This window comes from Cyrtonyx montezumae, unplaced genomic scaffold (genome assembly GCF_038088225.1).
Source record: "Cyrtonyx montezumae isolate F1298 unplaced genomic scaffold, pur_monq_1.0 scaffold_13, whole genome shotgun sequence".
NCBI lineage: Eukaryota > Metazoa > Chordata > Aves > Galliformes > Odontophoridae > Cyrtonyx > Cyrtonyx montezumae.
In genome coordinates, this window is record NW_027071859.1 from 35,222,893 (window position 1) to 35,248,052 (window position 25,160).

Genomic DNA, 25,160 nt, shown 5'->3' on the forward strand with positions numbered 1-25,160 from the left:
AAATCAGATGGTAAGCTGAGATGTTAAAGCTGTCTTTATCTGGAATGTCTGGATGTTCAATTTATGCGTATTTTAAAAAGTGTGGTCAAAATACCAAGCACAGCAGTACTTCTCAGCCATATGTGAGTTGTCATGAAACTGGAAATATAGATGCTCTGTTGTGTCCTTTGCAGTGGCAATTTTACTCTGCTGCTTTTAATGTCATCCCTGCCAGCTCACATATTCTTGCTGCGGGGCATTGCTTGTGTTCTGTAGCTTCAGAAATGCTAGCTGAAATCATGCCCTGAGGAAAGCAAAAAGACTTCTGGTTTCAGTGACTTTGAGTAAATTGGCTGACCAAGAAATATTTCTTCATCCCCAGGTGGAGCTCTGTGCACTGGCTGCATCTTGAACCTTTGTCCCAGTGAAGGCAGACCAGGAATGCTATCGGCCTTTCCTTTTTTATGCCTTGCTATTTTAGAAATAAATTTTACATGTGGAGGCCAGTAAGGAGCTCGTGCATTTCACGGTCATGGTCTCTTATGCTGTGCTTGGTCTGGATGTGATCAATGAGGTTAAACATTTTGCCATGGAATTAAATCATCGTGTTTATGTCTCCAATGTGCAATTTCTCAGTTACTTTTTAATTCACACATAGAAAATAATGGTTAGCTATTAAAATGAAAGTCCTCTGGTTTTCCTTCTAGAGAAAGATGTGAAAAACTGAAACAAAATAGTTTTTCTTTCTTCCATTTAATGGCATCAGAAACTCATTCACCTCTGAGATTATGCTTATCCACTCCTTTTATATCTATGTCAACATGCACCTTCCTTGATCAAACACATGACAAAAGCACTGCATATTCCTTCAGCAGGAAGACCTATTCTGTATTAAGAGTAAGCCAGAATTAAAAGATGGATAAATAAGTTAAATAAGATTTTCAGACCTACAAGCCTGAAGGGAAATAAGAAAAGGCAAAACAGAGCTTTTGAAATTATGAACAGGATTGTATTATCACTATAGTTCTTTTTCCAGCAGAACTGGCCCAATATGGAATTTTAGTTTTCCAAGGCCGAGGGGCCTACAACAACTAAGCTTTGGAATAAGGAATAGGAAAGTTCATATACTAGACAGAAAACATGAATACTTAGATCCATCTGGAAAATACTGAAATGCTGTCCCTAATGTATAAACATATATGTACAATGTGTTTTCAAAATGGACATAGGGAATTAAGAGATAATTTGTTAATACAAGATTTGTTAAAAGATTCTAAATGTTTTTAATGTAAAAGTTGTAAAGTATTCTAAAAAAAAATCATCTTATTGTGAATAAATCATTTTGGTGTATTATATTCCATTTTTATCATTATTTATTTTCACTCATGAAAGAACACATTGCAGCAGAATCAGAATTGTAGAGGTTGGAAGAGACCTCTAGAGATCAAGTTCAACCCCCCTGCCAAAGCAGCTCCCTCGCCCAGGTTGCACAGGTAGGTGTCCAGGTGGGTCTTGAATGTCTCCAGAGAAGGAGACTCCACCACCTCTCTGTGCAGCTGTGCCACTGCTCCGTCACTGCACTGGGAAGAAGTTCCCATGCACATTTGTGCGGGACTTCCTATGCATCAGTTTGTGGCCATTTCCCCTTGTCCTATCACCACACACTGCTGAGAAGAGTCAAGCCTTGTCCCTTTGCCTCCCATACCTTAGATATTTATAGCTGTGGATCAGATTTCCCCTCTGACTTTTCTTTTTTCAAGGCTGAACAGATCCAGGTCTCTCAGCCTTTCTGCATAAGGGAGGTGTTTCACTCCCTTTATCATCTTTGTGGCACATTTCATGGACCTTTGAGAATGAGCTCCTTGCTTATCTACACAGGTCTCCTGCCAGCCATGCCCAATTTCTTAGTCACAAGAATGCACTGATTCTGAGCTTGGAAGAAGTACTGTTTAAATGCTGACCAGCTCTCACAGGCCCTCTTACCTTCTAATACCCTAGCCCCAGGGATAGCTCCAAGAAGGTCTCAGAAGATATCAAAGACGGCTCTTCTGATGTCCAGAGTAACAATCCTACTTTTTGGCTTGCTTCTTCCACTAAAGATCTTGAGCTCCACCGTCTCATGATCACTACATCCCAATCTGCCCCCAACCTTCATTTCCCTAACAAACCCATCCTCATTAGTAAGAACAAGGTCCAGTAACATTCCACTCCTTGTTAGCACCTCCACCACCTGCATTAGAAAGTTACCTTCAGTACATCAGTTCACATAAAGAGCAACTCCATCACCCAGACTCACCATCCTGCTTCGCCATCCTGTCTTTCAAAAAAAGCATGTAGCCATCCATGACAGCATTCCAGTCATGAGAGCTGTCCTACCGTATCACCATGATTGATATGAGATCATGGACTTGTGACTGCATGCAGACCTCTAACTCTTCCTGTTCACTTCCCATGCTGTACTCATTAGTACACAGGCACTTTAGGGAAGTACCAGGTGCAGGTATACCTTAAGGGACACAATAAGATTTCAGGCAGGGAATTAGTAATTATAACTCCTCTGGGGAGTCCTCATAAGATTTTACAGGATTATCCAGAGGTATTTCCCTGCAATCTCCTACAATGACAATAACCCTAGGCCCTTCCCTGTCCTGCTGATCTCCACCCTCTACCCCCACCAAATCTAGCTGACAGCTCTGAACTACTCTCTCCATCCTGGCAAATGATATTTTCTCTCCTTCCCTCTTCATATCTAGTTGTAAGCTCTCTCAACGAGCTCTGCCAGCTCCTGGGATATGATCAGCTTTCCCCTCAGAGACAGGTGAGATCCACATGCAGCCATCAGGCCGGGCACTGAGTAAACAGACCCATGATCGAAGAACCCAAAGTTCTTGTGGCATCACCAGACTTTCAGACACTTATTCAAGGCCTGAGTTTTCCTAGACTGTTCTGTATCCCTCACTAACCCAGAAGAGAGAGAGGAAAATATAACTTTCCACTCCCTCATCCAATCACACTAAACCTTTTGAAATCTCTATTGATAGTTCACAGACTTTCCTGAGTGATTTAATCACTGCATGCCTGAACTATCAATATTAGATGATTATCAGAGGAATGAACCAGACCCGGGAGTTTTTTGATGATGTCCCTGACCTGAGCGCAAGAAAGGCAACGCACCCTCCTACAGGTCGGGTTGGGTCTGCATATGAGGCTCTCCATTCCACTTAGAATGGAATCACCTATCATAATTACCCTTCTGTCTTTTCTGGCAGAAATAGTTTCAAGATACTGTGATGACCACCTTACCCTAGTCCCCCCCATAGGGAGTTCCTCCCTTGCCTCTCCACTCACCTTCTTCATCAGTTTCCAGCACCCTAAACCTATTGCTTAGGGGGAACTGTGGAAGGAGGGTAGGCAGGCAGGGGGTGCATCCTTGATGGTGAGCTGGGACTATTTTCCAACCTCCTCACATGTCAGCTCTGTCCAACTGTGACAGGGCAGCGGGTCCATCACTTTTCTGAGTGTATCTCCCTGTCACCCCTCCCTCTGACCTGCCAGTGAGTCATTCCCGCAGTCAGTCTTCTGCTCATACTCACAATGGATTCCTACTGCTACATTTGGCTCTGCTGAATTTTTGGACAGGTCTGAAAAAAAAACCTGAAGCTGGCTGCTGTTGCCCACTCAAAATTTCCCCTTAGGTGAGAGGAAAGGAAAATCTAGGAAAAGACAATGTAAGTACTTTATCTGTTCTTACATTTTCATGTCAGCTTACTGGTTATGCTAGAGGTAATGACTTTTCTGCTCTCACTTGCACCATGAACATACCCATAGCTTAAGAGTTAAGGAGCCATCTCTTGAGGACTCAGCTGGGTCCCTGATAGTTTTTTTTTTTAATTCATTCACTATCTCATGAGGATCAAATGGCATATTATATATGAAAGAGTAAAATTGAAATATTAAATTAGGACATGTACAAAGCAATGTAGAAAATTGTAAATTAATTATTTTAACCCTGACCATCTCTAACCTTACATGGTTTTAGTTTAATAAGTGTAAGATATTTCTGAAATCAAAAAGAGCACAGGAATTTAAACTAGAAAGTCTTATATCAAGTTGATATACTCTGCAAAAGAACCAGGAAAAAAAAACAAAACTGAAATGAAAGTAAAATGAAGTTGACAGAGCTGTGGCTGTCACTGTAAAGGTCCTTTTAAAAATATCTTTGTAGATTTTTAAACAATTATATTAGAATATAGTTAGAATTATTAAAATATGGATGGATGCAACAAAAAAATAAGACCTGTATAGATTCCCAGATATCTCATCGATTTCTTATTTGCACATATGTTTGCCTTCTTACATAATTACTATTCCTAATAGTCTAGCAGAAGTAAAGGTTCTCATTCATCACAGACAATAAAATTCTACAGCCAAATATTCTCAAATTTTCATTGTGCTTCAGATAAATTTTCCCTGGAATTATGGCAAAAATGTAAGTATTGAGAAGATGATAAGCAAAGATATCAGTAGCATTTCCTTCTCTGCATCTTTAACACATAGGACTGCTTGGCTATTATGAGCAGGCCAAGAGGTGAGCTCTCTTCACTGTCATGGGAAGAGGAATTCTGTAAGCATACAAATTGAATTTTTAATAAAACATTTGGTGAGATTGGCAAGTCATTTCCCTCTGGAGGAAATACAAAAGCTCTTGTTTAGTTTGGACTTTCAGTGTTCTGATTTTCTTTCACAGACTCCTACTTAAGCTTCCACAGGTCCAGAAGATTAAAGTTTCACTGCAGTATGACCTCAGAAAAATACTTTAGCAAGTCATTGTCTATGAAGTCATGTATTGCAAACTTCTTGTTGATAAGATTTGTCAACTGATCATATTCTTCTCAGATTTTAATTTAAATCCTAATTTAATAAAAAAAAAAAGCCTTTAATTTATTCTGGTTCACTGATTCATTAATTATTTGAACCATACTTGCTCCCTTAAAATTATTATTTGGATCAAAGTAAGGGAAAAGTGTTCACTTTCTCCAGTCCTTGTCAGACAAATGAAAATTGTAACTGCTCGGTCACATGTCAGCTCTGCTACAGTTTGCATCTCAGATACTGATAAGCAAGAGTAAGATCATACAAGCCTTCCAAGCCTCCGGCTTCATTACCAATCCCTTATAAAGCTTAATATTATACGCCTCCTTAGCTAATCAGAGCTCAGTTAAAAATATATGTTGGACTGGTGAGAAATGAATAAAGCTGATGCAAAACCTATTTCAAGTGGGCATATTCAATACTAAATGTCACATTTTATTGGTTGACACACATTTATCACTTCATTTCACAGTACAGTAAACAACTCATAAGTCACTGGCTAATTTGATTGACAGTAGCCTTGGGCATTCTTTAGCAATCATGTAGTGTACTGCACTAAGTCAGACTTTTAGGGTAATTGACTTCAACAATACAAAAATAAATTCCTATAGTCTGCTTAAAAGAAAGGGAAAGGGGGAAATCAAAAATGCGAGAACAATAAATTATAGAAATTTCTCATTTGAGTAAGTAACAGCTTTAATAGCTTTCTCTAAGTACTGAGTACACCCAATTGAACATCTGCTTTCCAGCTGTGTATATTGATATATTACCAGGGTTTTATTCTCTTCTACTTTAAATATATCCATAAGTTCTTAAGGGCTCCACTACCTGACTTTCTGACAATGCCTTGATTGTAAAAGATATAAAAATGTCAAAAATTCTGTAGGCCATTTTATGCCCAGGATATTATTTTTCAATTGAATCCAAAGACAGATGTCTATGAACAATTAAACCATTCTCCAGTCACACCTTGTTCCAGCTGGGATCACAGAATTAAAAGGAAATAAGCCATCATGATTCACTTATGGCCGGAGTACCTAGTGTTTCCTGTACTGCTGATAGATTCTTATTAAACAATTCTGTCAATGGAAAATGAATATTGTCCGCTGCTTGAACTTCTAAAGTTAGTTCTTTGATATTAAATTTGATTTTCTTCTCTTATAATAATTCATACACTTAGTGACCGGCTTCAGAAATTCCCATTAGATGGAGATTATGTTATCTAAAGCTTACTAAATCCCACATCAGGTCTCAGAGAGTTTAACTGTAAAGTAGAACACTGCAAACGATCTGTAATAAAGAAGGGAACTTGTTAATCAAATAGATATATATATATAGGCCAGTGTCTCTTCTATTAAAGAATGTGTGGAAAATGCTTACTTCTTTTCCCCTATTTTAATATTAAGTTATCATTTCCAACTCTCTTTGTCACTGTTTCTTGCTTTGCAACCACAGAACACAGAGTTATATTTTAAAAGGGACCGTATAACATGCATATGAACCAAGATATCATCAGTATGTTTATATTTTAGTGATTCACAGCAGCTATACTCTCATTCATGTGGGAAACATTTGATTGCCAGGCTGTACCCAGAAAGGTTGTTAATAAAATATTTCAGCACTTCAAATATAGACAGTTTATTATTTTAGGTTGTATATTCTGAAAGCAATATACATTCTCACTATTTTCCCTAGAGACAATACAGAAGACACAAGCGGCCTTTGTTTCAAAAAGTTAATATAAAGAGAAATCTACTATTGATTTGTTTAGTTTTATTGAAAGACACCAAAGAAATACAAGTATGTCTTTCCAAAACATTAGAGATTAAGAGGATGCATTAAAGTGTATAAATTAAATCTACCTTAGTCTTGATAACATTTTCAGAAAAGACTGTCATATATGTAGGATACTCTGAAAGAAGCTACAACAGATACAAAGAGCACGATAGCGGTATTTGATGGATTCTCAGCTACAAAGTACTATTTTTCAACACAGACACCGCCATTAGCTATGCATTTTTACCAGAAATATACAAGAGCCTACATGTCACACTCATAAAAATCTGTACCAGCAGAGGTGACTGCTGTCACTGTTGCCACTACTGAAATGCACTATCTACCACCTCACTGAGCTCATATAGACTATTTGGCCACCATAAACATTCAGAAAGCATTGATGGATGACAGTGCCTTTTTCTTCCTACATGGAGGAATTCAATGACACAGTTTTGCTTCATTTGCACTTCCATGTCAGACAACATTTTGTTCGACTGCCACTCTGCTGTAATCTGCCACATGGCAACCAGATAGAATAGAATATTAACAGAAAGATTCACCCTCTACTGCTATATTACCAGCATCTGCTTCTGACATCATGGGCCAATATAATAAAATAGGAGGCAGTACTTTTGGAGCAGCCATCATAGTTTTCAGAACGGGCTTAAAAAGCTTCAAGTGGATCAGTTTAGCAGCTTACAAAAAAAAAAAAAAAAAAAGTGAAAAATATTTTAACTTCGAAAGAGAGAAAAAAAGGAACATTAACAATGACAAATCAGAACGAAAGTCTAGTTTTTCTTGTGGCTTTTTAAAAAATGTTCATACTTCATCTCTTCAATAGACTTGTGCTTTACTAATTTCTGATGGGGTTATTGAAAACACTTTTGTTAGCAGTATGGAAAACGTGATGGGACTCATCTGAAATTTACAAAATTTTTTTGAGTTGCCCAGTAAGCTGCTGTGGGGCTCATTTTTAACTATTAAAATTGCAATGTAGTGTGAAGTCATTTCCCTTAAAACCCTGACATTCTCAAAGCATCAGAGGAGATAGGTGTAGGATAAATTCAAAAGGTATAAAGAAGCCACAACTGATTTACATGACTTCTCTGCATTTTGGAGTGCTATTCCTAACCTGTAATAGGTGCACTGGTGTACATTTTGCATTTGTATATGTCCACTTGAAAAAATAAAACAGGAACAGTTTCTGCCCACAAACCCTAGACAAACAAATCCTTTAAGCATGTGCTTAAATTCAGCAGAAGAATAATATCTGCAACAACAATGAAAATCCCCACATGTTTAAGTGATTTAAACATTCACAAGTTCATGAAGTTTTATTTAGGATTTGTTCTGTTGTAGCAGCAAGTACTAACATGACTTCTACTTTCTCTCCCATCTGCCCACTGTTTATAGCAGAGAAGACATTTGTAGGGCCAGGTAACTATCCTTCTTTTTTTTAAAAAAGTAAACACCCTACCAATGGATGTGCAGGACAGAGAACTGCTGAATACACCAGCCTTGCTTCAAGCTGGAAGAAAAAACAGAAAACTTGACCTAGGTATAAGTCTGTACAGCAACAGTTCACTACTCCACACTTATAGATATATATATGCTTTGATTTATTTTATCTAACAAACATCAGATATACAGGATCAAGTATGTTTTAAACATAAAAAATCAAGTAAATACATTAATTGACTACATTTATTAGAAAAAAATGCTCTCACATATGTATGGGGGAGAGAGGTGTTGAAGTAGCAGTTCAAGGAAAATTAGGATTTTATAGGATTTTATATACAATATGCATATAGAACCTGAAACAGACATATTCCTGTTTCAAAAAGTAAAAATATTCTCCATTGAAAGAGAAAGAAAGGAAAAGTTTTCTTCATATTTACAATAGTTGCAAGCCTTCTTTTACTGTCAAGATTTCGCAGGAAAATCCTTTTAGAACAAAATCTTCTATTTTTTCTACTCATCTTTCCCTATCTGGATGCACATAGGAGCAAGCTGCTTGACATTCCTAGTGCTATAGTGTTCATGGAATCATAAAATCATGGAATCCTTAGAGGTGGAAGGGACTTCTGATGGCCATCTAGTCCAGCACCCCTGAAAGGACAAGAGACACCATAGCTAGATTGGGTTGCCCAGGGTCTGATCCAGTCTTGCCTTGGAAGTCTCCAGAGATGGGAGTCTCTTTCATAAAACAAATTCAGATGAAGAACATTCTCATCTTACCAGTTACTTCCACATACAAATCCTTGCATTTATTATAGTGTGTGTAAGCAAACCATCCACAATCTTGTAACATATAAATGTCACTTAAAGAATTTCTGATATTTGAATATGTATTAAACCTCAGAACATGCTTTAGCTCCATCAATTCACCTACAGTCAAGCCTGGAGAGATTACATCTGTATTTTAAGCTGTTTAAAAAGTTGCTTTCTGTTGTTCATGTAGAATCTACTACATGTGGGAAAAAATTACAGACTGATGTAGAATAGGATGATTTTTATGCAACTTCTTTTCTCCAGATCTTTTAGGCATGGTGGAAAGTCAAAGATGTATTTTGTTCAGTAGACTGCATTATCTGTCATTGTTTTTAGTTATCTCAAAAAACAAAAGGTGAAATATACTTAAAAATCAAGAGCTTTTAAGACTTATATATGCTAAAATTTCTGTAATGCATCTAATATCTTCTGTTCCAAAGATATACAGATTACATTGTGTTTTATACAGCACTATTTGAGGTAAAAGAATAGAACATGCAGATCTGATCCCTAAGTTGCCTAAGATTTGTGGAGAATTGTTAAACCCAGTGAGAAAAATACCCCCACTTGTTTACTGAGAGCCTAGATGTTTGTCACTTTACCCCTTTGCACTGTCCCTGTATTGCTTGTAACATAATGGCAAGTTGATCGACACAGAGTCTTAACTAAATATACAATACATAGCAAAATTCTGATGTCTTATTTTGCAAATTCACTGTCTTGTAGAACAGTAATCCATGAGAGAATGTGCCAAGCTGGACCTTGTCCTCACCAACCAAGAGGGGCTGGTGAGTAATGTAAAGTTCAAGGGCAGCCTTGGCCATCACCAGAATAGTGGAGTCAAAAATCATTAGGGTGTTGAAGAGGGTACACAGCAAGCTTGCTACCCTGGACTTCAGGAGAGCAGACTTCGAACTCTTCAGGGAACTCTTGGTATTGTGTTATGCAAGAAAGCCATAGAGAAAGAGAAAGTTGGTCAATATTCAAGAACCATCTCCTCCAAGTGCAGAAGTAGAGCATCCTGAGAAAAAGGAAAGCAGTGCCAGGAGGCTTCCTTGGATCAGCAAGGAGTTCATGGACTTAATTAAGCTCAGAAGGAAAGTTAAAGGGAATGGAAGCAGGAATAGGTTGCCTGAGAGGACTACAAATAAATTGTTCAAACAGACAGAGATTGAGTTAGGAAAGCTAAAACCCAGACAGAATTAAATCTAGATGGAGACGTAATGGGGAACAAAAAGAAATTGTACAGGTATATTAGTTGTAAAAAGAATGTCAGAGAACATGTGAGCCCTCTCCAGAAGAAACTGGAGACCTAGTCATTAGGGATATGGAGAAAGCTGAGGTGCTGAATGACTACCTCGCCTCAGTCTTCACTGGCAAGGGCACTAGCCACACCATTCAAGCTGCAGAGAGAAAAGGTATGAAATTGGAGAAAGAAGATCTCCCCACTATAAGTGAAGACAAGGTTTGAGACCATCCATTTTCCTTTGGAAAATAAAAACAAGGTGATTGGTGGTAACCAACGTGGCTTCACAAAGGGCAAGTCAAGCCTGACAAAATCGGTGGCTTTATGATGGTGTTACAATGTCAGTGGATAAAGTAAGAGCAAATGATATAATCTATCTGGACTTGTGTAAAATGTTTGATGCTGTCCCACCTGTCATCTTGGTCATTAAATTACAGAAAAATGATTTGATGGGTGGACAACTGTCTGGATAAAGTATTGGCTGGATGATTGCACTCGGAGAGTTGTGGGCAGTGGCTCAATATCTAAATGGAGACTGGTGACATGTGGTGCTACTCAGGGATTGGTGCTGGGATTAGTTTTATTAACATCTTTGGAGGTGACATGGACAGTGGGATTGAGCATACCCTCATCAAGTTTGAGACAACATCAAGTTGAGTGGTGCTGTGACACACCAGAGGAAAGCAATGTGATCTAGAGCAACCTGGACAGGCTTGAGAGATGAGCCTATGCCAGTCTCATGAAGTTCAACAAGGCCAAGTGCAAGGTTCTGCATCTGGGTCAGGGCAATATAAAGCACAGATACAAACTGAGTGGAGAGTGACTTGAGGGCAGCCCTGAGGAGAAGGATTTGGGAACATCAGTTAATGAAAGATTCAACATGAGCTAGCAATATGCACTTGCTGCCCAGAAGGCAACCATATCCTGGTTTGCATCAAGAGAATTGTGACCAGCATTCAAAGGAAGGTGATTTTGCCCTTCTACTCTGTTCTTGTGAGACTTTACATGGAGTACTGTGCCCAGTTTTGGAGCCCCCAATACAAGAATGACATGGAGTTGTTAGAGCATGTCCGAGGGAGGGCCACGAAGATTATCAGAAGGCTGGAGCACCTCCCCTACAAGAACAGACTGAGACACCTGGGGCTCTTCAGCCTGGAGAAGAGAAGGTTCAAAGGAGACCTTATAAACATCCTTCCAGTACACAAAGGGGACCTACAGGAAAGCTGAGGTGGGACTTTTTGTAAGGGCAGGTATTGAAAGGATGAGGGAAAATGGCTTTAAACTGAAAGAGGTTACATTTAGACTAGATATTAGGAAGAAAATCTTCACTGTGGGAGTAATGAGACGCTAGAACAGGTTCCCCGGAGAGGCTGTGAATGCTCCCTCTCTGGAAGCATTCAAAGCCAGACTGGGTAGGAATTCAAGCAACCTGATCTTGAGGGAGGTGTCCCTGCCCATAACAGGGGAGCTGGAACTAGATGATCTTAAAGGTTCCTTCCAACCCAAACCATTCTATGGTTCTCTGATTATTTGTTTATTTAGCCTCTGTCCTCCCTCTGGATTGAAATGTTCAGAATCTTCTAAAACAGCTTCACTGAATGTTGTGGATTGGATGGGATAAGATTTGCTGTGAAATTATTCTTGCAGTTGGCTTGGATCACTGATAAACTCAAATTATTGGGGAAAAAAAACTTATGAGTTTATGTTACAAAAGGGAAAGTCTTTAATAAACAGTTTCTGATTAATATCTGAAATAAGAATGGAAATGGGCTATTTAGCATTCAGATGCATTCTGAAGTGTAAAAGTATTGCTTCAGAAGTGAATGTGAACAGTATAGGAGATTTACACTTACTCCCAGGATGGGCGCAGCACGCTGGATGAGCTCCAGCAGGTAAGAAACCAGAGCATAGGAAAGGCAAGAAATTTTATGTCACAAGATCAAAGGAGTGCTTGAAACATTAGAGGAAATTACTACAGAAGTACAAGTTTAGAAGGAATATTTGATCCCTCATGTAAGATGCACTCTGACTATTGGATGGGACCAGTAAAAAGATCACTGGAAGTCATAACAGAGAACATGAGTAAAAATGTCAAAGAGATTAAGAAAGCAGGTTATGGCATACAGATCACACCAAACTTTGGCATATGAGAGAGGTTGGCAATATGAGGATTCAGGGACCTAGGGAAAATCTCACAAGATGTAAGGGCAGGAAACAGACTCATTTGTCTTGTGTATTCATATGATGAGTTCTATTTTGTCAAGAAGATACAGGTTTGTCCAAAGCATTTTTTAAAGTCTATAAGGGTTTACTTTGCTGTTGAATTTTGGCAAAAAGAATTTCATTTGTTAAAGATATCTCTGTTTCATAATTCACTTCTTCATTTGTTATATCCTGAAGAGAATTTTTCAAAAATGTTAAATACATGTGCTAATTGAAAGTAACTCCTTTCTACATTGATGAGGAAGTGATTGTGAGATTGTACCCAGATGGTGGTGGTCAGTAGCTCAATGTCCACTGAGCCATCTCCATGGATGGAGACTAGTGATGAGTGTTGTGACATTAGCAGTGTGATTGAGTGCATCCTCAACAAACTTCTGGATGACATCAAGATGTGTGGTGCAGTCAACATACCCAAAGGACAGGATGCCATCCAGAGGGACCTAGACAGGCTCAAGTAGTAAACCTATGTGAACCCCATGAGGTTCAAGAAATCATGTGCAAGCTCTTGCATCTGGGTTGAGGCAACCCCCACTATCAGTAAAAGCTAGGGAATTAAAGGATGGAGCACAGCCCTGTTGAAAAGGACTTGAGAATACTCGTAGATATCAAGCTGAACATGAGCAATCAGTGTGCCCTCACAGCACAGAAAGTCAACCATATTCTGGGCTGCACCCAAAGAGATGTGGTCATCAGATCAATGGGGATGATTCTGCCCCTCTGCTCTGTACTGGTGAGACCTCACCTGAAGTATTCCGTCCAGATGTGGAGTACTCAGTACAGGATTGATGTTGAACTGTAGGAGTGCATCTAGAGAATGGATGCAAAAATGATCCAAGAGATGGAACACCTCTCACTATTTTGAGGACAGTGTGAGAGAGCTGGTGTTGTTTAGCCCAAAGTACAAGAAGAAGGCCTTGGAGACTTTATAGAGTACTTTCAGTGTCTAAGGAGGGCTATAATAAAGGAGGGGGACAGACACTTTAGTAGAGTCTGTTTTGGTAGGACAAGGGGAAATGGTTTCATAGTAAAAGAGGAGAGATTTAGATTGGATATAAAGTTTTCCATAATAGGATTGATGAGGTGCTGGAAGAGGTTGCCCAGAGAGACGGTGGATGCCTTGTCCTTGGGGTATTCAGCATCAGTCTGGACCAGGCTCTGAGCACTATGATCCAGCTGCAGATATCCCTGTTCATTGACAGGCAGTTGGATGACCTTCAAAGGTCCCTTCCAACTCAAATGATTCTACGATTCTGTGAAATCACAATGGAAAACACATTCTCTCATACTTGTCATCTGTTTATAGAAACAACATATTTGGATAATGCAAAAAACCATTCTTTTCAAAAAAAAAAAAAAAGCTTTTAAAAAGCTTTTAAGTCTAAATGGTTCATCTGCTTAGCTAGTTTAATTGTCCTTCTCCTTGTCAAGCCTACTCAACACAGATATAGCATAGATAAATAAAGTTTAAATGAATACATGAGTTAATTAGCAGCACATGAATGTATTTTGGTTTCCGTCTTACAATGCAAATTTCAAAATGGTTTTCATTTCTGTCCCAGTTATAGTAAAATTCTACAAAATATTGTATTGCTTGTATTTTTTTTTCTAATTTACAAGGTGTTTTACACATACTAAACATAGAATCCATTTCAGTTTGTTTTTTACCTCTCAGTTCACATACCCAAGACCATAAAAAAAAAACAAAACCTGTATAAACAGGAGTAATTATTTGATGCTAAAGTGCTTAAAGAATTATATCAAGTTTATTCTGTAACACTTACCACTTCTTCAGTGTCCAGTGTAACATCATTAGAGCCAATGTGAGATTATTTTTAAATTGTGTTATGTTTTAAAATTAGAGAAAAAAATCTAAACATTTCTTCTTTGACATAGAGCTTAGCTAAAGATATAGAGTAAATTAAATATTTCTTTATCTTTTTCCCTGCTAAGCGCCAAAGAAGTGTTTTAAAGTTTTTGAACTCTTATGAATACTTTCATAACCCTTACACAATTCGCTTCAAGTATGGTAAAAAACTTGCAACAGCACTGCTAAGTTTGACGTCAAAATTCCTTTACTTGCAATCACCATTCCAAAATAAGTTCTAATGAAGCAGAGTTATATCAGTCTACAAAGTATTCTGATCTGCCCTTGTGTGTAATGTGTTATACCTGCACTTTTTATATATTTTAAAAGACATCTGTGACAATATGAAATGTATTTGACATTTTTAGATCTACCAACTTCTTCTTTTCTTCTATGAAAACACCTTTCTACCCCTTCTGAGGTCTTATTTTCTGCCTTTGACATGCATGATATCACCTTCTATATTATGTAATCACATGGTAGAGATCCTGAAAACCTTGCCCTCCTTATTAAAGACCAGAATATCTTCTAGCCGTCATTTTTCAAGTGTTCTCTGCCTGTAGAGTGTTGATGACATAATTTGAAGCTGGATGCAAGGCCCTCACCTTAGGCCAATTACATTCTAAATGCATGACTTTATGGTTTCTTGGGAAAGGAGATGTAAAACACTCCAAATTACGTATTTTAATAGTCTGTGAAGCGTGGTTTGGAGAGGCAATATGCAGAAGATACATAGCATACACATTAGAATACATAGCATAGCATTACACATTAAAATTGTGGAGGTATTTTCTTGAAGTAAAATATGACAGTAAAATCTACAGAATCTATGCATAATGAGTCTGTGATGTTTCTTTTTTTTTTCTTCTTTTTTTTTTTTAACGTATTTAATTTCCCTTTTCTGTGCAGGACTGGCTTAGGGAAGGAGATCTTGTATGCTTATCCTTGGAGCACTGCAAACAAAACAGCACGTTCGGATCACTGGATTCGAGAAGTGGTGCACCATTGACTGGGCAACAATGAAGGAGTAAGTTTGTGGTGGAACTAGATAGCCCTGTTATTTGTGGGAAAAGAGGAACTAATTGGACACAGCTTATCTTGCAAGGATAGAGCAATAACCACTGCTTAACAATTATTCTAAAAATAGCATGTGTTCAGGGGTTTTAACCTGCACAAAAATTTGGCTCAGCTGCATAATCATGTTGATGTTTCTCTGAGTCCTTGCATCAGCATCTTAAGAAGACCCTTCTGATGTGGCTGTGGTTCATGCTCCTGGGGTCACCGCAACACTTTACCATTAACTAAACTTGGTAAACTGCACAAAAAATGAAATATATATATATATATGGTAGACTGCTCATCATCTGAAGTGCTTATATCATTACTAAGGACTTAATAATCATATGTATAGAATTATCTTTGATCTACAGTTAGAATAAACTGAAATAGAGCCACTTTGCAAGGAGTGATGGTAGAAAAATGTTCAATTCCTTCAAACATTTACTCCCAAATACTAGCAATCTTTACCTTTGCTATAAATACCAAATATACGAATGTAACAATATATAGAAATAATAGAGGGGACAGAAGTGAAAAACATCTAACATTTTTAAAAGAAATCACATTATTTGTATATCTATCCCTATGACAATAGCTTCTCCCCCGTTATTCTTAAGAGTTGTTTCTTTGGATGATGAAGGTGAGAATTATTTATACTTCGTTATTACAAAGTCAACATCAGTACTATTATTTCAAAATGCTTAGATTGAAAAAAAATCTTTTATTAGTGCTCTAAAAAAGCTCTAAATACTAATATTTACTATATTAATATATGAATAATATTAATAAGAAAATGTCTGTAACAAATATTCTAGAAGATAAAGACACTGTTTTCTGTGTCTTTACTATTCATTCATTTATTTCAAGGTGTTTTGAAGAAGATGAATTAAGTCCAAAATTTAAAATTTACAGGATTAAGCCTTAGTGAGTTTTTTTGTTTTGTTTTGTTTTGGTTTTTGTTTTTTTGGATTATGACATCATGTAGAAGTAGTAAAGATGGGTATAAAGAATATATACTGAATTTAAACAGAAGACAATGAAAGTACAACAAATGCCATCTACTAGGACTTTTGTAAGATCTTGATATGATCTCATGCCAGATCCTGTCATGGTTTGGCCTGGTTCTGTGATTAACAACTGGGGAGGAGAGACGCATGTCCCTGGAGAGGAGGAAGGTAAAAGGTAGGGAAATGGACGTGAAAACAAAACAGCAGCATCAAGCTGCCTGTGTCAGGAGGGTTGAAACTAAATGATCTTTGAGATCCTTTTTAGCTTGGGCTAGTCATGCGACATGGTACAACATGTTTCTATTTTTCTATCATATGAGTATACTCACAATAAATTAAAAGATCTTGATGCTTTAATTATTTAAGAGAGTGCTTTTCCTCTGCCATTAGTCGTCAAAAAGTTGCATTTCTAGTTTAAGTTGATCATGTATACCTCCTTCTATCTCTTGTCAAATTAAAACTCAGTCATTTTAACTCAAGTAATGGAGATAAAATAAATCCATATTAGATATAAAAATGAAGTTAACAGATGGTCATATTCACTCACATTTGGTCTATAGCTTATAGTTCCACTTTGAATATTGTTTCAGAGATAAGAGTTTAAAAAGCAAAATGCTTTATGTATAATCTATATTTCTTCAGAATGGAGTGAAGTTCAACCCTCTTACATTTAGAATTATGAATTCTATACATTAATCTTCCCTTTTTTATCACGGGGATACTCTATTATTCATAAATTTCAGGTAAAATTTCTACTGGTTTCACTGGGATGTGTACTATTATTCTTAAGGTTTTAATTGCAATTTCAGTCACTGTGTTGTTTTTTTTTTAACATATTATTAATGGATGCTTAGAAGTGGTTGTTTCATGATTTGAGGAAAGTTGGTAATGTAAACAACAGAAGGAGGATTCAAAGGAGGGTGAAAATTGCTATAAAGATCCTGAGGCATCCTTGTTTCTTACTTGATAATTACCAAAGATACTAAAGTGAGTACTAGAATGACTGAAAACATGCAAGGAGGGAAAAAACAAACCAACAAAAAAAACCCAACAACACACAAACAAACATACAAAAGAACTTCCAATGAGGATAGATAGAGGAGAAATAATCGATTTAATTAATTAAGGAAATAGTTTATATCATAATTAATTATTCATCCCTAAAATAGCTAAGTTTCTTTATTATAAAATGGGTGCTTCACTTGCAGTTTTGGGAGGCTTTAGAAATATTATACATCAAACTCCAAATTAATTCAATATATAAAAATGTACATAAAGAATGATAAACCATGCCACCAAATGGAAAGAAGAAAAAATGGAAAAAAAACCTAATTCATAAGATCTTGTTTTCAGCAGTATATTTTATTGGATTTTCTTCACAAGTTTTTCTAAGAATATTCAGAGATAATTGAGTTGTCCAAATATTAGCACCTAGAGTCATCATAGCAAGATATCCAAGATATAAGGATGAAGTCCTTATGCTTTTATATTATATATATTATATTATCAGCATAAATACATAATTTTCAAAATGCTATGATAGTCTATGATAAATGAACATCATAACAGAAAGTATGTATTTGCTGTTGAGCAGTTTTTCCTACTGATTTGATTGGTAAGTAAAAATAGTTGACATAAAATCAGATAAAACGCTGTTGAGTGGAACAGAAAATTTGTAACAGGAAATGCTGAGTAGAAAAACAAGAATGTTCTGAGGTGTTAAGATATAGACCAATTACAGATGCTGAGTGGACAATCAGGACAGAATACTAAAATGAACATCATTAATACTGTATGAAACTCCAGGACCTGCTACTGCCCATACTTTTAAAAAGGAGGTGCTGTAATACCATTCTGAAGTAACATTTACTGAGGTTCTATTCAAACTGAATGTATCTGAACATTTTCAAATTCAGTTTTTGCATAGTTTCAAAAGCATAGTTATTTATTTCATTGACTTTTAGCACCAATCCTTATGCCTCACTAAAATCCATAATATGAAAGAGATTGATTTTATTTTTAACTGACATAGCCTCTTCTACAAATTGCTTGTCACTTAAAATAGATCGTTGATACTGTCTCATCAAGTGTCAGTGCAGGCTATAATTAGTTCTTTTCAAAATTTTATGCCTTCAAATACAAAAATTATACACATTAGGCATGCCTCTCAAAAAATATGATGTATCAATGCATGCAAATTAGTGTGTCATTATAAATATTTTCTTAGGAAGCAGAAAATCCTTTTAATACAGAACCTATCAGAAAGTACTGAGAAACTTTCACAGGGTCAATTTTTCAGTTGAATGAAATTATCAGGTAAAATTTGGAAAGACAGAACATCATATAAAGTCAGAATTTTAAAAATAGAAAAAACTTTTAAAATGAAACTGCTCAGATTTATTTATGCAACAGAGGAAGTTTGTTCTCCGAACAAATATCCTGTTTATCATGAAGTTTTTTGAAGTATGAACAGTCTGAGTTCAGACTGTAGTATGCAAGAAAACCTTTTTGTTCATTCTGTGCAGATGCATCCAATTCATAATGGGAAATAAAAATGTATAGATTATTGAATATGCTTCTTACCATTTTTTTAGATGAGGAAAACATCTAGTAAGATACTGAGCATAAAATTAATTACAGGGGAACAGTGTCCATAACTTGTTCAGCTTTTTGAAATCTGTTTCTTGTCTTCTGCCTTCCCAGCTATAGGGTTTCATTCAAGCTATTAACTGCATCAGAAGTTTATAAACTCATTACAGAAATACATATTATAGCAATATTCATGAAACATTTAATACCATTTTGTAGTTCATATCTTCCAGCTCTATATTCATTTCATGTATTAACATATAATCATATGAACATTTATATGTATATATATATATTTTTATACGTATTTAAATGCATACACATGTACATATGTATGGTTTTTTTGCCAGTATCCTCTAAAGTTCAAACACTGGTATCTCTCTGTGGCCACCTTTTGCAGCTGACACCTTCTCATAAAAAGATAAAATTCACTGTAAACTGATCTGGTCCTTAAAGGACAGCTAAAATGAATGACAAATAGGGCTTTCGGCTTGCACATTTTAAGATTCTGACAGTATGACCTCTATTTATGTCACTTCATAATTTTTGTTCAACAGTTGTCAGAAAAATAGCAGAAAAATATTGTCATTTAATCTCTGGGTCCTGGTTCTGCAATCAGATCTTTATCTTCCTCTCTCATGAAGTCCCAGAGATGACTTTTTAGGGCTAGTCACAGTTCATGTACTTAGAGCAATCCAAAAGTCAATTACCCAGGTCAAGCTATGGATTCTGAGTATTGTCTATTGAGGTAGAAAGATTCCACTAAAGTTTAATTCATTTCAGCAGCTTTAGAATATGGTGAATCTCCATGTACAACTAGTTTATATATGCAGAACTGATGTTAGTCTTGGCTATCACACTTTCAAAAGTTAAGTACCCCAAGTCTAATCATACAAGATTGCTTGAGGTAAATTGCAGATTGGTTGTTCATGACTGAACATGAGCTAAATGCTAAATCTCCTATGTTCAACTGACTGGACAGTCCAATCAATTGCAAGGTAATGTCTATGAATTGACAGAAAAAATTAAAAAAAAAAAAAGACTTTTTTTCACATTATCTACAACTACTGCAGAAATACAGGTGGAGATAACAAAGCATTCTCAAAATTTAGAAACTTCTGATGCTAATGCACTATGAAGTGAATGTTCTGCAGTTTGTTGAGCCACTTGGTTTTCTTCCCCTTCATGGGTTACTAATTCTATAAACAGCAGAAAACAAATCAATGATGAAAAAATCCCCCCAAATGTGAAAATAACACACTTGTAATTAAAAATATTTTTTTCACTGTGTTGACTAAAGAAGGAGTCACAGGAAGAATCTTTTGGGAGGCTGGAGTCTCTGCAGTGCACCACTGAATTTGCCACATATTTCAGTTCCAAACTAAGAGGCTTTTAGATGAAGCCAAACTTTTTATCTACAGCTTCACACGTGTTCACAAGATCAAAAATGTAATTAAAAAAATACATAGAAAGAAATTACAAAACTCTACATTGCTCATGAGGAATGCTTTGGAGACTACATGGGTCAAGACCATATATAAAAAAAAAGCTATGTGATGGACTTCTTTAAGAGGCATTACTGTGAGCAGTGCTGCACAGGGAAAGCTGAGAAGACAGTAATTATATTATTTAATTATTTATAGTGGCAGATGTTAAGAAGAGTACATTCAATATGTTCAAATTATGCTTGCAGTAAGTATAACTTTGTTCCTGCTTATGCTGTGAGATATCTCTCGCACTTGCCAGCATACGATTTCAGAAGACTTTACAAGAAGGATCCCTGGGGACATTCTGCAACTGATCTCATGTCACTCAAGTACCTTACTATTTTCTTCTGAAACTTAGGAAGAAATAGCTGTAGGAAAAAGGAAAAACAAAAAAGAAAGAAAAATTACTTACTTAAAAAGTAAACGTATTGTAAAAAGTGAATAAACTATTTTGCTTTTAGCTAGAGCATGTGTACAGTACATCTCTTTCAGATACTATTAGGTGATGCTTTCCAGGTAAAGCCAGTGTGATTTGCTTTCTTAGAGATCAAGACATACAGTCTCTGATGAAACATATTTTAGGATGATTATAAATGCCAGTCTTATTTAGAAACACTGTTCAACATCAATACACACCTTTTGCAGACTTTTTGATTCTTTACATACAGAATTCAGAGATCTGGCTTTACTAGTAACAACAGTGAGCCATGTGATGAATATTTACACATTCAGCCCCTCTGGAGTCACCAGTATTCATCTGCATTAAAAACCTTAAAACAGGGCTTAGTATGTCATTTTTTCAAACTTGATATCTGAACAATCATACTTGTTAAGGGAGAGGTGTTTTTTCCTCACTCCAGAATTCTCCTTCTGCTTGAGAAACACTCAAGGTGTGATTCAGTTAGGAATGGCATACTTGTAGGTCAAAGTACAGATTGAAGGGGTTTAAGTATGCATAAATCAGAATGAAATACGTAGCTCTGTAGAAGGTTCAGTTGGATAAAACAGCCCATCTATCCATTTGTGCACAGCATGTCTCTTTCAGATGAACAGAGTAGAGAACACAGGCTTCACAGACAGAACAAGTGTTGTCCATTGTTATACATAATAAATCACCAGTCTAGAGAATTTGTCAATAACATGTTGTCCTAAACATCCATGTGTCTGCAGCATTAGGTTCATGATGTTACAACTAAATGAGATTTCAACCAACACAGAATGAAAAAAAAAGGAACAATTGCTTCTTAATGTGACAACATATGAGTTTGTAAAATCCAGACAAGAGTCTCTTCTCCCTGTATTTTTTTAGAGCAATTTGGCAAACTAAAGGTCATTTATGAGAACAATATGATGCAACTCAAGCAGATGGGTGGCAGGACTGAGCACTAAATTCAATCATATAGGAGGGTAACTGAACTGAATATTTCAACTCCACTTCTGCAAAGTGACTGTGAGTGAGACAAATTTGTTTCCCCATTGATATTTAATATTTCTTTCCATTTGGGCTCTGCTCATCTTGGATGGTCTTATCAAGCACTTATACTGTCTGCAATGTCTTCGTTGCAACTGCAAAGCAAATGAAAATTATCAGTGATCACTGAAGAAAAGTAATGAGTAGATCAAGATGACAGATGCATAATTTCTGAGGACATATATTCTAGACAGGAGGGGATTTCAGAGATACTTAATACTTAAGAGAAAACCAAGATTTATTCAGAAATAAGTAATTTTAGTCATCTTATTACTGTTTTCGCCATATAAACATAGAATGGCCTGGATTGAAAAGAGCCTCAAAGATTATCCAGTTTCAACCCCCCAGCTATAGGCAGGGTCTAGACCAGCCACTAGACCAGACTGCCCAAAGCCACATCTCCAGGGATGGGGCAGTCACAACCTCTCTGGGCAACCCGTTCAAGTGTGTCGCCATCCTTTGAGTGAAAAGCTTCCTCCTGATGTGTAACCCAAATCTCCTCTGTCTTAGTTTAAAACCATTCCCCCTTGTTCTATCACTATCAATCCATGTAAATAGTTGTTTCCCCTCCAGTTTATATGCTCCCTTAATCTTATTATACACCATCCTAAATTCAACCCCATTTACTGTCTGGTAGTTCCCATGAAGTTATATAATGTAACATATGAATAGGTAACTAGGAAACAGGGTAGCATAATTCAATTTACCTCTTAAAAACCCAAAATATACAAAACATGAATGTGTATTGTAGTTTGAAACTTGAAGTGTAAAAAAAGGATAGCTGGTTATTACAGGAAAAAGATCAAAGAGAGATTGTTAAAAATTGACATTTTTAGAATACTTCAAGAAAATAGAATGCAAAGAGGAAACATCAAGTTTTTCAGTACAATCTTAGTAGAAATGGTTTAGAAAAACCAAATACCCTTTTTGAAATTATAACAAACTGTTTACAGTAGTAATTCACTGATACCTTCACAGAAGTCTTATTTTATGTAATGTGGAGAAGATCAGCGAATGCTTAAGAGTTTAAATTTAAAAGTCTGACTTACAGAGATGCAAAAAACAACATATGTATTTTTGTCTATTGTCATCTAGAAGTACAGTTAACCATCACTTTTTGTGTGTGTGATAACGTCTTAACAAAACTAAGACACTGGAAAAGAGTTACCACTTAAAATATTGGAAATTTGGGATAGAAAGAAACTATTCTCAACTTTGAAGAGTGGCTGCTTTAGAAATGCTTAAGTCTGGAGATTTGAATTTTTCTTCTTTTGTATATAATTTATATCATATATAACATATTTATTTGTATTCACATAAAAAGTCAATGAGAGAAAAAAATGAAATGAGAGAGAAAGAGGCAGGGTGATGGAGGAAAATTCTTACAAAACATAATTCAGAAGCTCTATTTGGTGAACAGAATCATGAAAGTATTACAAAGAATATCAGATTATCAGATAACAGGTAGAAAATCACTGGAGTAGAACAGTTTTTTTTTTTTTTTAATTGTTAATGGGCAATTTACCTCCTACGCTGGCTTTGATTTCTCTCTTATTATCTAATATTCTTGATTTCCCTGCTGTTTGTTATTTTCATGCAATTACATACAGTTTAATTTGAAATACAAAGCATATGAAAGAGGAAAACAAATTACAATAGGAAAGAAAATTCAAATGAGCAAGTTAAATGTCAAAAATGCACTTTTGCCCTATCTCTTCTAATACCATAGAGCATTACTACAGTCTAGAAAGCATCAAACTGTTCGAAGATTTCTCCTTTCCTCACACAGCAATATTTAATCTATGGAAGTCATTGATACAAGATGATATCAAAACAACAAAAGAACCTATGGAATGTAAACCAGTTTAGATACTCACAAGGGAAACACGTACTATAACCAGAATTTGAAAATATATTTGGAAGAAAAAGAATCACTCTGCAGGGAAAAGCAAATCACACATTAAAATTTGGGAGAGACTTAGTATTTAAAAATTGTTCTGTAACAGAATGTTATTTTTTACACCTATGAAAAAGACATAAAAAATAAATATTAAAAATATTTCTAACCATAAAATAACTATAGCCTAATATGACAGAAATATTAAAACAGAGTCTATAAACTGTGCATCTCCTTTATGATTACAGCACCTACATTTTATCCTTCAATCACACACCTATATTTATTTACTCTAGACAGTTTGGATTTTTTTGACAAGGACAATGTGGGCTTAATGCATCATACTAGAGTTTTCATTTTTAAGATACATCCACTCCATCCCCATCATTTTAAGGCAGTTTTGCTTTCCAGCAGAATGCTGCAGGTTTTAATCACAAGTCTACTTTTATACTCAGTGTGAAACCAAACTAAATATACCACCAGTGTGAACAGTTTTCTGAGAGGACAAGAGTATTCCTGCTTGTCATAATCAATGATACTGATCAAAGCCAACCAGGTGCTCACACTGGCCCTGAGCTTTGATCATTTACTATATTTTTCAATATCAGAGCCAAGAGTGAGTTGCCCTATTGGCCTCTGATTACATTAGTGGCATATGGCAGGAAAAAGGAGCAGAAGATAAGAAGCAGTGAGGAGATGGGAATGTCTAGCTATGCAGCATGTGTAAAACTAAAAACCCCTAGGCAACTGAAGTTAGCTCATATTCAAAGCTTTTCACACACTGTACATTTTAATGTTAATGAAATACATGGTAGGCCTTTCATGAAGGCTGGTCCCAAAAGGCAATAACATGGATTTTACTCACCTTTACTCATATGAGTAGGCTGAGTAATATCAAAGGGATTTCGTGCATGTTTATATATGAGTTCTTTTGAAACTTAAGAATTTTGTGAGTCCTCGGAAGTAGATATTAATGTGATATTTTTACACATTTCTACTGTATTTCAACCTAGTATTTCTACTGGGTTGAGATCATTTCACCCATTGCTGGAGTTCATGACAGCCTCAACTACAAACTATGATGCAGCCTGACTAAAACTACTGTTTACCTCATTAGCACTAGTTTCTCATTAGTTCTAAAGATGGATTATGTAATAGTGTTGATAGCTAAAGGCATTTTGGAAAGATTTCCTCACATCAGGTCTTGCTCACACATATGTGAATCTTTCTGAAAACAGTTATGAATGTGTCAGCAGCCGAATAATTTTAAGTACAGCAACAATGAGTTTAAACATACAGATATAATTTCTTAGCATAACAAGATTCTATGGCTGCTGTTCATATTTCAGATGTTTTACAAACACAGTGCAGCCAGAAAGAATAAACATGGCAGGTGACATTATTATATGGGACAGAAGC